The sequence below is a fragment of the Uloborus diversus genome, chromosome 3 (genome assembly GCF_026930045.1).
Source record: "Uloborus diversus isolate 005 chromosome 3, Udiv.v.3.1, whole genome shotgun sequence".
Classification (NCBI taxonomy): Eukaryota; Metazoa; Arthropoda; class Arachnida; order Araneae; family Uloboridae; genus Uloborus; species Uloborus diversus.
In genome coordinates, this window is record NC_072733.1 from 30,458,501 (window position 1) to 30,472,681 (window position 14,181).

Genomic DNA, 14,181 nt, shown 5'->3' on the forward strand with positions numbered 1-14,181 from the left:
TTTAAGCTCCCAACACATTTCCGAAAGTGTTTTTTCGTTGCATTATGGGTGGAAGCATTTAATAGGCATTTAGAGTAACTTTGCGCCATCTGGGTTGACTTTGCGCCACTTCAAGTTTTTATTTTATATGACTTAAAACAAACAAACAAGCAAACAATAGACAGTCCAGTGCTCTACTCTCCTGGCAAGCTAATGAAATCGGTTTTCTACTCTTTATTTTTTAAAACAAAGTTGGCAAAATTGTACATAGCTCTTTGCATCCCGCAATGATTCTGAAGTTACTCTTTGGAAGCTATTTTTGGAGTCGTTTAAACCACTCTATCCTACATTGTAATAGTCTATACAATGATTATAATTGATAGAAGTTTTTGATGCTGGGAAGTAAAATTTGGGAATTTTAAAGATTTAGAAATTTTAATTCTTTCGGTTTAAAATTGCTCTTCAGTCAAGTAGGGTAACTTTGAGCAATGCCACTTAACTTTGCGCCACTTCAAACTTTTTAGTACATTTGACTTAAAAAGGAATAGAAAGCCCAGGCCTTAAATCTCCGGGCAAGGTTACGAAATAAGTTTTCTACTTGATATTTTACATTTCAAAGAGAAGTCGACAATATTGTGCACCGCTCTTTGCATCATTCAATAATTCTGAAGGTACTCTTTTTTAGCCAGTGGCGTATCCTAGTGGGGGGGGAGGTCATAACCCCCACCCTCCCATGAAGCAACAAAACTATATGTATGAACACACATACAAGGGCCTAAAATTGCGCTATTCGGCCTTTAGTTTCGAAAAAACTTGTTATAAACCCCTCTGTGAAAAATTTCTGGCTGCGCCACTTTTGGAAGGTATTTTTAAAGTTGTATGAATTGCACTTCCTACATCATAATATTTTATGCAATATTATAATTGACAGAAATCTTGTGAGCACCTGAAGATCAAAGACAGAGTTTTTAAGCATTTAGAAATTTTATTTTTCTGCTTTGAACTATTTTCATCAAAGTAATTTATTTTTCATCCCATTTCTGACGAGACACAAAGTTACCCTAAATGGGAGGATAAATTTGAAGCAAGTTAATAATTCATTTTAAATGGATGTCATGATTAAAGATTAATATTTCTTAATTTTAGATAACCACACAGTACTTTAGGAGTGTTATTTCTGTTACATTCCAAAAAATACAATAAACCAATAAAATATTTGAGGGGCAGTTTGAAATAGAGAAATTGGACTCATTATAGTTATGCCCCGAGTGGCTACAACTGCTGACCAACATGTATTTTGACAAAGATATTGATTCTTGTTGATGGCCCGTACAACCGAAAATCTAATTAAAAAGAATGAAATCAATACTATTAATGAAGACACGTGTTTCGGCGTTACAGAGAACGCCGAAACACGTGTCTGCATTAATCTGCAATTTGTGCTTTTTTGACGTTGTTACTTCTTCTTTACTGTTCAGCACAAAGGTATTTACTTATCTAAGTTACTTGTATTTTTTTTTCATAAGCGTCAACTTTACTGCAGTTTCTGTTTTAAGCAGCTGAACCTTTTGCTCGTCCTTTGCAGAAAAAAACTCTTTGTAAGATCTGATGCAAACACTTTCACCCTATTAGCCGTTCTTTTCTGAAAACAGGCATGGGAAGAGAGAGAGAGAGAGAAAGAAATGAGAAGATAGGGCATTCATTCAGGGACATTGTTACAATGTAATTCATGAGCTATTCCAAGTGTTGTTCTGATTTGAGGAATTGGGTTAGCGCGACCACAGACCTTCTTTCCGGCACAGTGAGAGATAAATTCCTTAATCACCCCAATGAGGAAGACTTGAAACGAACTACTGAAAGAGTAAAATAGCATCACCTAATGAGAGCATTATGAACCACCTTTGCTTGCTATGTCATGTTTCCAATTTCTCTCTATTCTTTACATTTCTAATTCATCTGTATAAATTCATTAACCAGCTCACAGTGAAAAAGGACATATAATACAGAACAGCCGAAAAGAAAAACAAAAGTTTTTTTTTTTTTTTTTGAATAAAAAAAGCATGATTATAAAAACATTGAAGTGCAGACTTTTTGATGGGAAAAGATAGCAGTTCATGTCCCGCAGTATATTTACAATACGTAGATTTTTCCTAACAAAGTTTAGTTGTATTGAAATCAGACGATGAAATTCTTGTTTTTTTTTTTTTTTTTTTTTTTCCTTCGAAAAGAATTAAGTCATAAGTAAGTTTTGTGCCCAAAAGGAATTAAGTCAAGTTTAATAAACCGCAGCTTTCCTTGAGATAACATAGTTTATTTCATGCGGACGCTCGGGAAAAAATCTCTCCCTTGCTCCCTTTCTGAAATAAAAGGCAATATGAAAATACAAGTCAAAAAAAAAAACATGTTTTAAAATTACTTGAAGCTCTGGCTACTGACAAAATGAACAAACGTTTTTACCTTTTCTAAACAGTCTTCAACAACACAACGCTAAACATAAGTGACGCTTTATATAAGCGATGAAGAAATTGAATTTGTTAACAAAGATCTGTGGTAAGAGTACCTTCCAAATCGTGTATGGGAAAGGGAGGCATAGTGAACATGGTATGTTTTACTAAGATAACTTCAAGCAAAATATCTTGAAAATTTTTAAGTAATGGCAGTACGAGTCCTAACTCATTTTGAAATGAGCCATTTTATCTTTCTGTGGTGACATCTTCTTTGTTTTAGCACGTGTTGTATATAATTTTATTGCTGTCTTCTTCACGTGAAAACATATTTCAAACTGAGTAATAAGCTAAACTTTGTTATTGCAAGCCATTATATGAATATTCCAGTAAATTTATGACAATGCTTAATTTTTTTATTAAATTAAGAACTCAATTTTTGCATGTTAGTTCTGAGGTAGATGATGGGAAAGTTATTGTGAACACAACATCTGGGGGCACATGTGAACAGTTCCCATATCCTACTCTTAATATTAATATTCCTGCGAGATAGAAGTGTTAAAAATGCGTAAATATTTATAATTATTATTTTTCTATAATCATTTTGAAAATTATTATTATTATTATTATTAAAAATTATTTATTTATTTACGTTATTTTTATTTTATTTTATTATTATTATTATTATTATCATTATTATAGGTTGCTAAATAGTTGGTCAAAAATTTAGTGTTACAGAATACATTCCATGAAATAAAAAGACACATTATTTTTACTGAATTAAAAATTGAATAATTTTAAAATACCTTAACATACTCTAGATGTAGCTTAAAAGCAACAGTAAGAATAATCTTTACGCAAATAAAATATTGTTTGTAGAAAATATTATTATAAATTTTTTCTTGTCCATTTATTACTTGACAAAATAACAGTAGTCCATATTGAGATCGTTCTTAACTTTATGTAACAGCATAAAATGTCGGTTTGCGCTTTCAAACTTAATTAGTGTCTAAATAAGGTATCCATTGGACAGCACATAAGGATAGACATATTTAATTAATTAGAACCAAAGCTTTTTTTTTTTTGTATACATTGGGAGAAATCATCAGATTGAAATTTAACTTTTAGCCTTTGGCTAATTGTTCAGACAGCAAGTTCCTTCACCTGGGTGTGCCCACCAAGGGGGAGAGGGGTCAGACTACGATATAGAAATTTTTAGGGGGCAGGAGCGTTTTCAGGGAAATGTTTCTCTTTTTTTTTTTTTTTTTTTTTGAGGGGGGTATTTCTTGGGGGTAGGTCTTAGTGATATTTGGGAGGGATGCGCCATTGCTCTTGGGAAGATAGGCACCCCTGCCTTCACAAACTAAAACGAACAAATGGAATATAAAAGTACATCACAAACGCATTCTAAAACTGAATGTAGTCTGTTTCTAGAAACCGTTTTCAAAAGAAATTAACCTTCTTGTATTAAAATGTTCGATAAAGACATTTTTCAATTTACTTGATTATAACTCCAGATTACACAAACAAAAAGCGACTTTGAAACTTTGTTGCTTTACTTTTGTAATGGGTATTCATCTCTTTCTTTATTCCGCGCTCTTAACACCCTAGCCTTATACTATAAAATACACCGCCAGCTCAGTTATTCCATCCGGGGACTGCAGTTTCGTGCTTTTTAGCACTCGTCAGCCAGGAATAGGAAGTAACTGAGCTAGAGGCGGAAAACCTCTTAAGGGAGCCAAGGAAGCCCAAGTGACTGCAGCAATGGTGCGGTTCAACCAATAGATTGAAGGCAAAGCAGGTATTTTGTAGTAAGATTACCTTACGACTACCTTACTACAAAATAGCCTTATACTAGTCCCTAAAATTTTCCGCTCCATTAAAAAAAAAAAAAAACTTATAATAGTGATTTGGGAGTGTCACGCCTCTGCTGCTGTAGAAACACGTTTTGTAAGTGTACATGACGAAACATGGATAGAACCAACAAAATAAACTCTAAAGATGTCATTCATTTAATTTTATGATTATTATTTATTTATTAGTTTTTATTAGTTTATTTACCATCGTTAAAAAGAGTGCAGTCATTTAGGGTAACTTTCAGCCACTTGAATTTTTTTTACTAAATTTGATATTTTCAAATAAAAAAAAACTTGAAGCCCCAGTACTGGGCAACTTCCGGTAAAGATTACGAAGTACGTTTTCGACTTGTTGATTTACAAGAAGAAACGAGCTGATGTGTGCATCACATGACTTTTTTTTACTCCAATTTAATGTCATTTTCTCATTATTGACAGTTTTAATATGATTCAATAGTTTACTCTATAAATATCACTAACAGTGGCCAAATTAAAACCAGATTTTAAAAAATCACCAAATTTGTCGCCAAGTTGGCGACCAAATGACTGGCGATATATCGCCAAGTGTCCGCCAAATCATAACACCACGTGAGTTTACATCAAAATTAACTATGATTTTCCCCCAAAAAGGGGCAAAAGACCCCCCTTTGGAGCATACGAATGCAACCAAAAAGGAAGATGCACAACTGAACCCTACTTGGAGTTTACGTACCAAATTTCAACTTTCTAGAACATTCCGTTCTAGAGTTATGCGATATACATACACACATACGCATATACATACGTACATACAGACGCCACGAGAAAACTCGTCGTAATTAACTCGGGGATCGCCAAAATGGATATTTCGGGTGTCTGTACTTTTCTAGGCACATATCCACATGTGGTCGGGTTGAAAAAAAACTCAACATTCATTTGGGGGTTTGCAAGATGAAAGTTAATGCCGATTTTTGGGTGAAAATTTTTTCGCGAATACAATACTTCCTTTTTTGTAAAAGGAAGTAAAAATGGAGTTGGCAATAATGTGCACGGCTAATTTCATCATTTCTGAAGTTATTGTTTGGAATCTATTTTTGAAGTTATTGAAGTTACCCTTCCTACATTGTAATATTTCTATGCAAAATTATAAGTTACAGAAATCTTGCGATGTGAAGTTCAAGTCGGGAGCTTTAAGCAGTTAGAAATTGTTTCCACTGCTTTAAAATGTCGCTACTTTTATTGAAATAACTTATTTTGTATGTCATTTGATTTATAAGGTGGCTCAAAGCTAACCTAAATGGAAGGATAACGTTGACCCAAGCTAATAATTCATTTTACATTGATTTAATAATTATTATATTCCTCAGTTTTGTAGAACTATGAAAATAAATTTTGTAATGGAAGAAAAATTTTGAGGAGTTTTCTTTCGTTTTATACCAACAATGAACAGAACTATTAAAATCAGGGTTGCCAGACGTCCCGGATTTCAAGGGACAGTCCCGTATTTTAAAAAATTGTTCCGCGTCCCGGGGAACTTCCATACGGGACGGCTAAAGTCCCGTATTCTAGCTAATAACAATATTTTACGAAATGAGACATTATTTTAAGGGAAAAAAATAAAGTAAAACAGAAAATGTGAAATAAAGAGCAATAAGAGAATTTTCTAGCAGCAAACACAAATAATTTTCGTTTTATTTTGGTTTTTGTTTGGGGCGGCAGATTATGGGGAGCCGAATGATTGCTTCCTCTTTGCTCATTGTCTAATGTTGGAAATATCAATGCGCATGCGTCGTCAATCCCAATGAAAACGATTTTTATACTTTGATCGGCGACGTTTTGTAAGGTTTAATGCTTTGTTGCGACTGAATTTTATAGATTTATCATGAAGAGACGTTCTACGTCGGAAATAATCCCTTAAAAATACCCAGTTTTTGCCTGCAACCTCAAAAATATCCCCCCCCCCCTTCACTCCTAGAAGCCTGTCCCGTATTTATTGTTCTTAAATCTGGCAACCCTGATTAAAATTTTTGTGGCAGTTTAAAATAGTGAGAATAAGGCTCAACGTCACCCTGAATGACTATTTATTTCCATTTCAAAAAAATTTTCTTTTTCAAAAGAAAAATATCCAAAAGATTTGGTATGTTGAGATACATACTAAGTACAGATGTTAAATCAAGGAACATACTGAATGAGTTACATTTACGATTAACTTATTTTCAAATCGATAAAACTCGTGGTTACGAATTTTAACTATATTTTTTATTTCTTTCGATTTGTGCTTCTCTTATCCGTCGAAATTTCCAAAGCATTGAAGATTTCGTTATTGATTACCTTTGGATGGTGGCGAGTTGCTGGTTTCCTCCACTTCAAAGTGAGAACAGTTGGTGAATGTGTGCTAAAAGAAAATCAATGTTTTCGATGTTAATGGAAATTGGGAGAAAAGATTCAATTTCTGCTGGAAAACTCATCTGCGTGCGTGAGGGAAAGATGGAAATTTCTGTAGTTGGAGTTGAAAGATCCTGTACGATAATGGAATTTTAAACCAGAGTCTGGCTATTTTGGAATATTCTAAAATTAGAGAACTTATGCCGTAATGAACGTTTACTTGAAACATTAAATTAGAAAATAATTTTAGCTCTTCTTTTAAGATAATTGAAAATGTATTCTGGATCGTGAAATGGTTTGTTACATTTTTGTTCTATTAGATTTTTTTAATAGTGTCATACGAATTGGGTGATGGATACTGGCCCCTGCGATTCCTCCATCCTATTTCTCATAAGAGCATTTTAGTTCAATTTTTTTGCGAACTTTTGAAGAGTGTAGTATCAAAACTAGCTCAATCATAAGAATTTTATAGGAGAAAATATTCAGATAAATCCTGTAAAAAAAAAAGCCAGATTTAGACAAAAAAAAAAAAAAAAAAAAAAAAAAAAAACATTTCGCGTTCTGCCCACTTAATTTTTACAATGGATTTATTCTCGTTTGAAGAACATTCGGTGCATGACTTCAATTTTGCCTAATTGCCACAGGAGAAATATAATTTGAATGAATCTGGTTTTAAAGCAGATCGGACTTATTGTATTGTTTAATTTTCCATTCAAATTTTAATTAAATTCATGCATTTCTGACTTTTAAGTCATGTACTAGTTTGTGCAATCAAAAATGTGACTTAATTAATCAATTTAGTATTATAATAATTTTGTTGATGTTGACCGTACGTTTTTGCACTACCAATATGGTAAAATCATGGATTAATCTGGTTTTGTAGAAAAACTGGTTTTTGACAGAGGTTTTAGACCTGATTGAGAGGAATTCGTTCAAAATATGAACAGAGCCGGCCTTAGCACATTTGGGGCCCGATTGGAGAAATCTGGCGGGGCCCTTTGCAGAATTGTTGTCCAAATTTGAGAAGTGCCGACCGATTTTTCTGATTCGGCCAATTTTTCGAAACTGCCGCAATTATCCGTCTTCCTTCAAATTTCTACTTTTGATTTTTGCTTCTTTTTTTTCTTCAGATATGAATGAATGAATGGCCACAAAAATAAGTGTAAATTTTAAGAACGTAAGAAAAGTAGCTCTGTGAAGCTTGATGCCCAATCACATGCGGTTGGTGCACGAGAAAATTAGGGGGTCAAACGAAGTGTGGGGGTTAGGGAATGGGGCCCCTGATACTGATTTTTTCTTCCTTTTTTTTGTAAAATTGGACGATATTATGAAATTTTAACATGACTGATTAAATTACCTCCAAATAATGTGAAATATGACCTCCAAAACCAAAACCTGTCCAAATGGCCACCGTAGACTTCGCTCTTCCAATTCAAAGTTTGATTGTCGTGAAATAACTTGAGAAAAGTCTAGTTGGATTTTTTAGTTTTTATTTTCGTTGAATAACTCAACCCACCCAGTAAAAAATCATTTTTTATCGATCATTTTTGTACAATTTCGAGAAGAGAGGGGGCAAGCCCCTTCACCGTAGAAAGTGAGCGGGCGCTTGCCCCCCCCCCCTTCGTACGAGCCGTCTATGTGAGCAATTTATAGCTTAGACGGAAAAGGAAAATGCACCAAAATCTATCAGTTCTGAAGAATCAATTTTAGACTACATGCAAAAAACCAGACGTCTTTGCTTTGGGATGTCGGAAGCGGAACGGAATTGCAGGGAACGGGAGAGCTCTTATTGGAAATTTTTTGAAATTGAAGTTTAAAAAGGCAGTTTTGGTACGGAGATGAGGTTTTAGGGGATGGAGGGGGAGAATGAGGTAATAGGTCCGATAAACTACCCAAGGTCCCCGGTAGAATCTTCAAAGCTGAAATCTAAAATTGTAAATTTGGACAATATTGTGTAAAATGATGGGAAATGGGAAGAGGCAGAGTTTCCCTGCCTACCGAATTATTTTTAAAACTTAAAATAAGTTTATATGAATTTTGGTATCGATAGGGAATTGGGGGCTCTTCTCAGAAACTTTGTCCAAAATTTTAGTCTCAACTAGGTGATGTTTGAAGAAAATGGAGAAGGAAGGAATTTAGTGATCTTCTGCGGAAAACTTTCATAATCGAGAGCTTTAAGTCGCAATTTTAGATTATCAGGGTGACGTTAATGGATTCATTGACTCTTAGAAAATTTTTCAAAATTGAAGTGTTAAAAACTCAATTTTAGGCCCTATTTGGTAGCAATAGAGGAAAAGGGAGGAGAATCCTCCCGAAAATTTTTCGGAACTGAAATCAATTTTATGCTATCCAAGGGGGAAGGAAGGGTTTGAGGGATTTGTCTTGGTAGTATTTTCTAAAAGGGAAATTGTAAGCTATTGTGCTGATGCTAAATAAAGGGGTCATTAGTTAGGAAAATGTTTCAGAGACCTTCCCCATGAAATATTTCAAAATTTAAATCTTAAAAACACTGTTTTAGGCTACCTTTGGAGACGTTAGAGGAGAAGAAGGGGAGGAGGATCGTGAAATTTATGAATCTTCCTCCTTTGGAAATCCTTTGAAATTGAAAAGTGAATGATGTAATCTTAGTCAGTTTTTTTGTGATAAAGTTGAGGTAAGAGTGGATGTTTGAGTAATGAGTAGCCTTCTCTTGATTTTTTTTGAAATTGAAGTCTTAAAAACGCATCTTTAGTTACGTTAGGAGATATATGTCAGGGTTTGGTGGCTGCCCCGAGAAATTTTTTGGCTTTGAAGATATAAAAACCAAATTCCGGGCTATGTGTATAAACGTTAGAAGATGAATGGCAATATGCTTTCTTTAAAATTGTTTTGGAGATGTTTTACGCTTATTAAGCACGCAGTATTTGAAGTTTATCATTTATTCATTTATTTTTCAGAATTGCGCCTACGTTAGCGTTAATTGTGTATTAAAAAATTATCATTGCTGATGAATTTTAAGATTTTTTATCAACACAAATAAAGTAAAAAAATAGTAAAAGTAAATGTACAAAAGAAATATATTGAAAAGTCAGCTTTGGAAATTCCTGAAATTTCGGAGTCTCGGGTAAATTTCCGCATTTTTCATGTGATAGTGAGTTCCTGGGATAGGGGCCCTTGACCCTTACGTTATAGCGGACCGTATTAATTGCTGATAATCATTAAAAATTTGTATTTTGGTTCCCCACTATCTAGTTCCTTTCTCTTGACCGGAAGCTTTAGGGTACAGAGGGTACGGCCTTACATATGGATTTAAAAATGTTCAACTGGGTATATGTTTTATTTCTTTCTTCTGGAAATTTATTGGAGACTAGTAGTTTTGGACATATATTTGCTAACTTTAATAGGGATGCTAAAAGTCTCAGGAAATTCTCCCTACTCCCTTAATCACACTGAAAGTAGCTCCATGCTCCCAAATTAAGTTTCAGTTAAGCATATTATGATTAATATGAATTAAGTTCATTTGAACTTTTTATTTCCTTTATTTTCTTGTTTATTTTTAAGAGGAAAAAAAATTTTTTTAGAGCGGGGCCCCAATGGGCTCTTTTGCTCTAGTCGGCTTAAGGCCGGCTCTGAATATGAAGAACTATCAAATTATGAAGAAAAAAAACTTTTGAAAATTCATGGATTTAACTGGTTTTGATACCAAACGCCTCAGTTATCAGAATACTAATCACATTATAGTTGGTATCACATTCCTTCATTCGACAACGACATAACGCATAACTAGTAGGTTAAAAAATTGCACTTGTTCTGATATAATATGCTGTGAACATTGCCTAGTCTTCCACCGTATTTAAATTTATTGCGAGTCTGAAGATGCACTGGATCTGTCTGATGGGGTAAGGAGGTCAATGGGGGTAAAGTGGTCACGCATGAAATAAAAGGCTTTGATCTTTGAAATAAAGGTAAGAATCAGTGTAAAAATTTAAATTCTGAATTTAAAAATTAGGAATTAGGCTTTGAATTCAAAATATTAATACTGGCATTACTTTATTTCGGCTGAACATCGCTTTCAGCTTCTCTATGAATTTCTTTTAGTTAGGATTTTCATAAGATTAACAGTGCAGAAAGCATCTCACATGTCTCAAGAACACTTCCTCATTACAGATAAACTGGATTTAATTTTAGAACAACTTCAATAACATGAAGTGGTCATAAATTAGGCTTAACATGAACCTTTCTTCTCAAATAACTGAATCAAACCTAAAAAGCAGATATTAGTTAAATATTAATTTTGCTAAACATTTATTAATTTTCAGGAAAACCAGATTAAGTACAGCGAAGCTTAAAGGTTATATATATATAGACTGAAATTAAATTAGAACATGATTGTACAGTCGACTCCCGCTACAACGCGATTCGACTTACGCAAAATGGCTATAACGCGAATTTTTCACGAGTAACGAATTTTTGAGTTAACGCGGATTTTTCGTCCACAACACGGTTTTTTTTGGTAGGAAGTATCGGCTTCGTTATTGGCTCCTAAATATTGATTTCGTGAATATTATTACATCCCTTTGAGCATCACTGACAGTGTGACAGCGAAAGTTCCCACACCAAACTAATCTAAAATTGATGAAATATAATGGTACCTTAGTGGTACCTTCATATAAAGTTTGTGAAGATGAGAAGAAGGAGTTTCTAATAAAGAAAAGGGGGGAGGGCTAAGATTCTCGATATGCTTGAACAACTACCAAAAAAAAAAAAAAACGTCGACGGTAGCACGACAGTAAGTGTAAGTGAATCTTCCATCTCTACAGTTAAAAATTAAAACAAAAAGGTAAGGTATCCGTAAAAGTGCAGAACTTAGTTTCAATACTGTAGCTTGTAGAGCAGTCTAGCAGAGTAAATATTAAAATGGAAGCTGCTGTTGTATTGTGGATTAAATAGATCAGGAAGAGGGGCTGTTGCCACAAATTGAAACGTTATAAAGATAAGATAAGACAGAACAACCGTTTTTTTTTAAATGTATTAGATAAGAATAACAATCTTATCATGGAGCATAAATCATCATTTTTTAACTCATAAATATTGTTCTGTATTTACTGTACATCCCTATTATAGTGCAGCATTTTATTATTACTACATACTGTGTGCACCGTGTTGTTTTATTTTATGCCTTTCCCTCCCATTGATCATTCATTTATGGCATCTTGTATTTCATGTTGAACAGTTTTTTTTTTATTTTTTAAATTTAGTAAAAGTTCAATTATTTATGCAGGAAACTGTAGTGTATAGCTGAGGAATGCTTTAAAGCAGTTTGAGGTGTGTTTATAAGTGTCTAAAAGAATTTGGTATGCATCTCAAAAATTTGTATGCATACGTTTTTCCACAACGCGAAATTTCGACTTACGCCAGGAGTCTAGGAGCGCATCCCTCTATACCAATGCGATTCCTCCGGTTGTTTGCTATTTCGATTCAATGTGTGGGGGTCGATCTAGAAATTTTTTCCCAGACCACACTCATCGTGAAAAAAACATGTTACGCTGGTGTTTTATATCTGTCACCAGAATGGGAGCTGGATAAGTATAAGACCACACGTAAATACAGATTTTGCTCCCCTTTTCTAAGAAATGTTCGAAAGGAGATCTTCAAAGTAGCTGAATTTTATCCGGAGCTGGACATTTGTTGTGAACATAAAATTTCTCCGTTTGGTGTGATATGATGTCTGTGACACTATAGGGAACATTTTTCAACCACCCTGTCAACGCAGTTGAAACCTCAGACAGCATAAGGAAAAGATCTTTACGCATTTTTGTCAACATCGTCTGACTGTTGTAAACAGGGGTGCATTCCCCGCCAAACGGATCCCCGTATATAAGTGAAAATAAATAGGTCAAAGGAGGAGACACTCGTAGAGCAAAGAGCTGGGGAGCCACGGATTTTGGCTCTCGTAGTTCAAAAATATCTTTGTAACATTAAATAATCTGTAATTTGTAATATAGCTGTAAATATTGATCGCATTAAACGTCTCTAAAAGACCATGTATTCTCTTGTTATCTTTACACAAGAGGTAAAAACGGTACACCTCGCGTAAGTCGGGACTCGACTGTATTCCTATTATATTTGATAAATTCTTACCTCTTTTTCTGAATAAATTAAACAACATTTAATTTATTCTAGTAGAATAATTTCTGTTCCAAAATCTCCCATTAAATATTAATAAAATGTAGAAACTTAGACCCAGAAGTATTTCGTATACATTGATTAATTATTTAAAACTAAGGTAAATGCACCAGTAGTGGCCACTTTAAGGTTTATATTTCAAAAATAAGGATTCTAGGGGTCCCAGTGGATTCAAACTTGCAGGAGGTAGACCTAAGGCTATAGTATAGTGGGCAGTTTAAGAAAGAGTAGGTAGAGCATCATGGAAAATTGTTATCAAATGTAATACGGTCGCCTGGATTGTCGATGTTTTTTCAGCTGTCTTCTAACGCTTCTCCGTAACGAGGTATATAAACATTGTGTTGTATTATAAATAGAACAATGCTCAAAAATAATATTTTTAGAGCTGTAACCATGTTATGAAACATGTGAAAGATCATGTTTGGAACGTTTTCAACTCGAAATAGTTGCTTTTTTGGCTGAGTGTTTACCTGGCCACTGCTGGTACCAAAAAAGTTCGGAAATTCAAAAGTGGCCACCGAGTGGCCACTACTGAATCAGGAAGGTTTTTCATAAATCAACTCAATTTTCCTTTTAATAGGTTGTAATCTCTTTCATAAAACCTGCCTCATTTCTGACATAATATGATTGTGTGATCTAGTAGTGGCCACTTCTAAACAGCAATATGGCCACTACTGACTCATCTACATTATATAATGGCCACTGATGGATCAAATTTGAGGTTTGAAAAAAATTGAACAAGTTGACATTCTGGCATTTTTAAAAACTGGGACTATTAAGGAAGAGAAGGGCTATAATATGCTCATTGAGTTTCAAATGTGGTAATTGATAGTGTAGGCCCACAGTTTAAAAAAGTCACAAAATTATGCTTCACTGTGGCGACTGCTAGTGCGTTTACCTCTTCTATGGACAGGCCCGGATTACTCAACAGGCCATCTCCTAGGCCAATACGTCCTGGCCTAGGGGCGCATATCCGGGGGGGGATCATTAAATAGCTTGTTGGTAAAAAAAAACAGGAATTTGGCGCGCTAGTACAAAAAGAGGAGAAACATTCTACTAGAATCGAGGGAGAGATTGCAACCTGCTTGCAGAGCAGGTAAAGAAATGAAGGGGGAAAGGCATAATGCTTGATCGAAGTTATCCTTTTTCTAAGCAAAGCAGATAATTTTTAATTTCTTAGATTTAAACAATCATTTCTTGAAAATACAGATTTTTTTTGAGGTAAAACACTTATTAGAAGTAAGTCACACACAGTAAAATTAGAAAAAGCCATGATACATAAAATTACCAGTTATAACACTTGTTTATGGAACAATTTTTCTCTTTGGTAGTCTAAATCATGTAAGTAAGTATGTGTTTTGCAATTTATAATC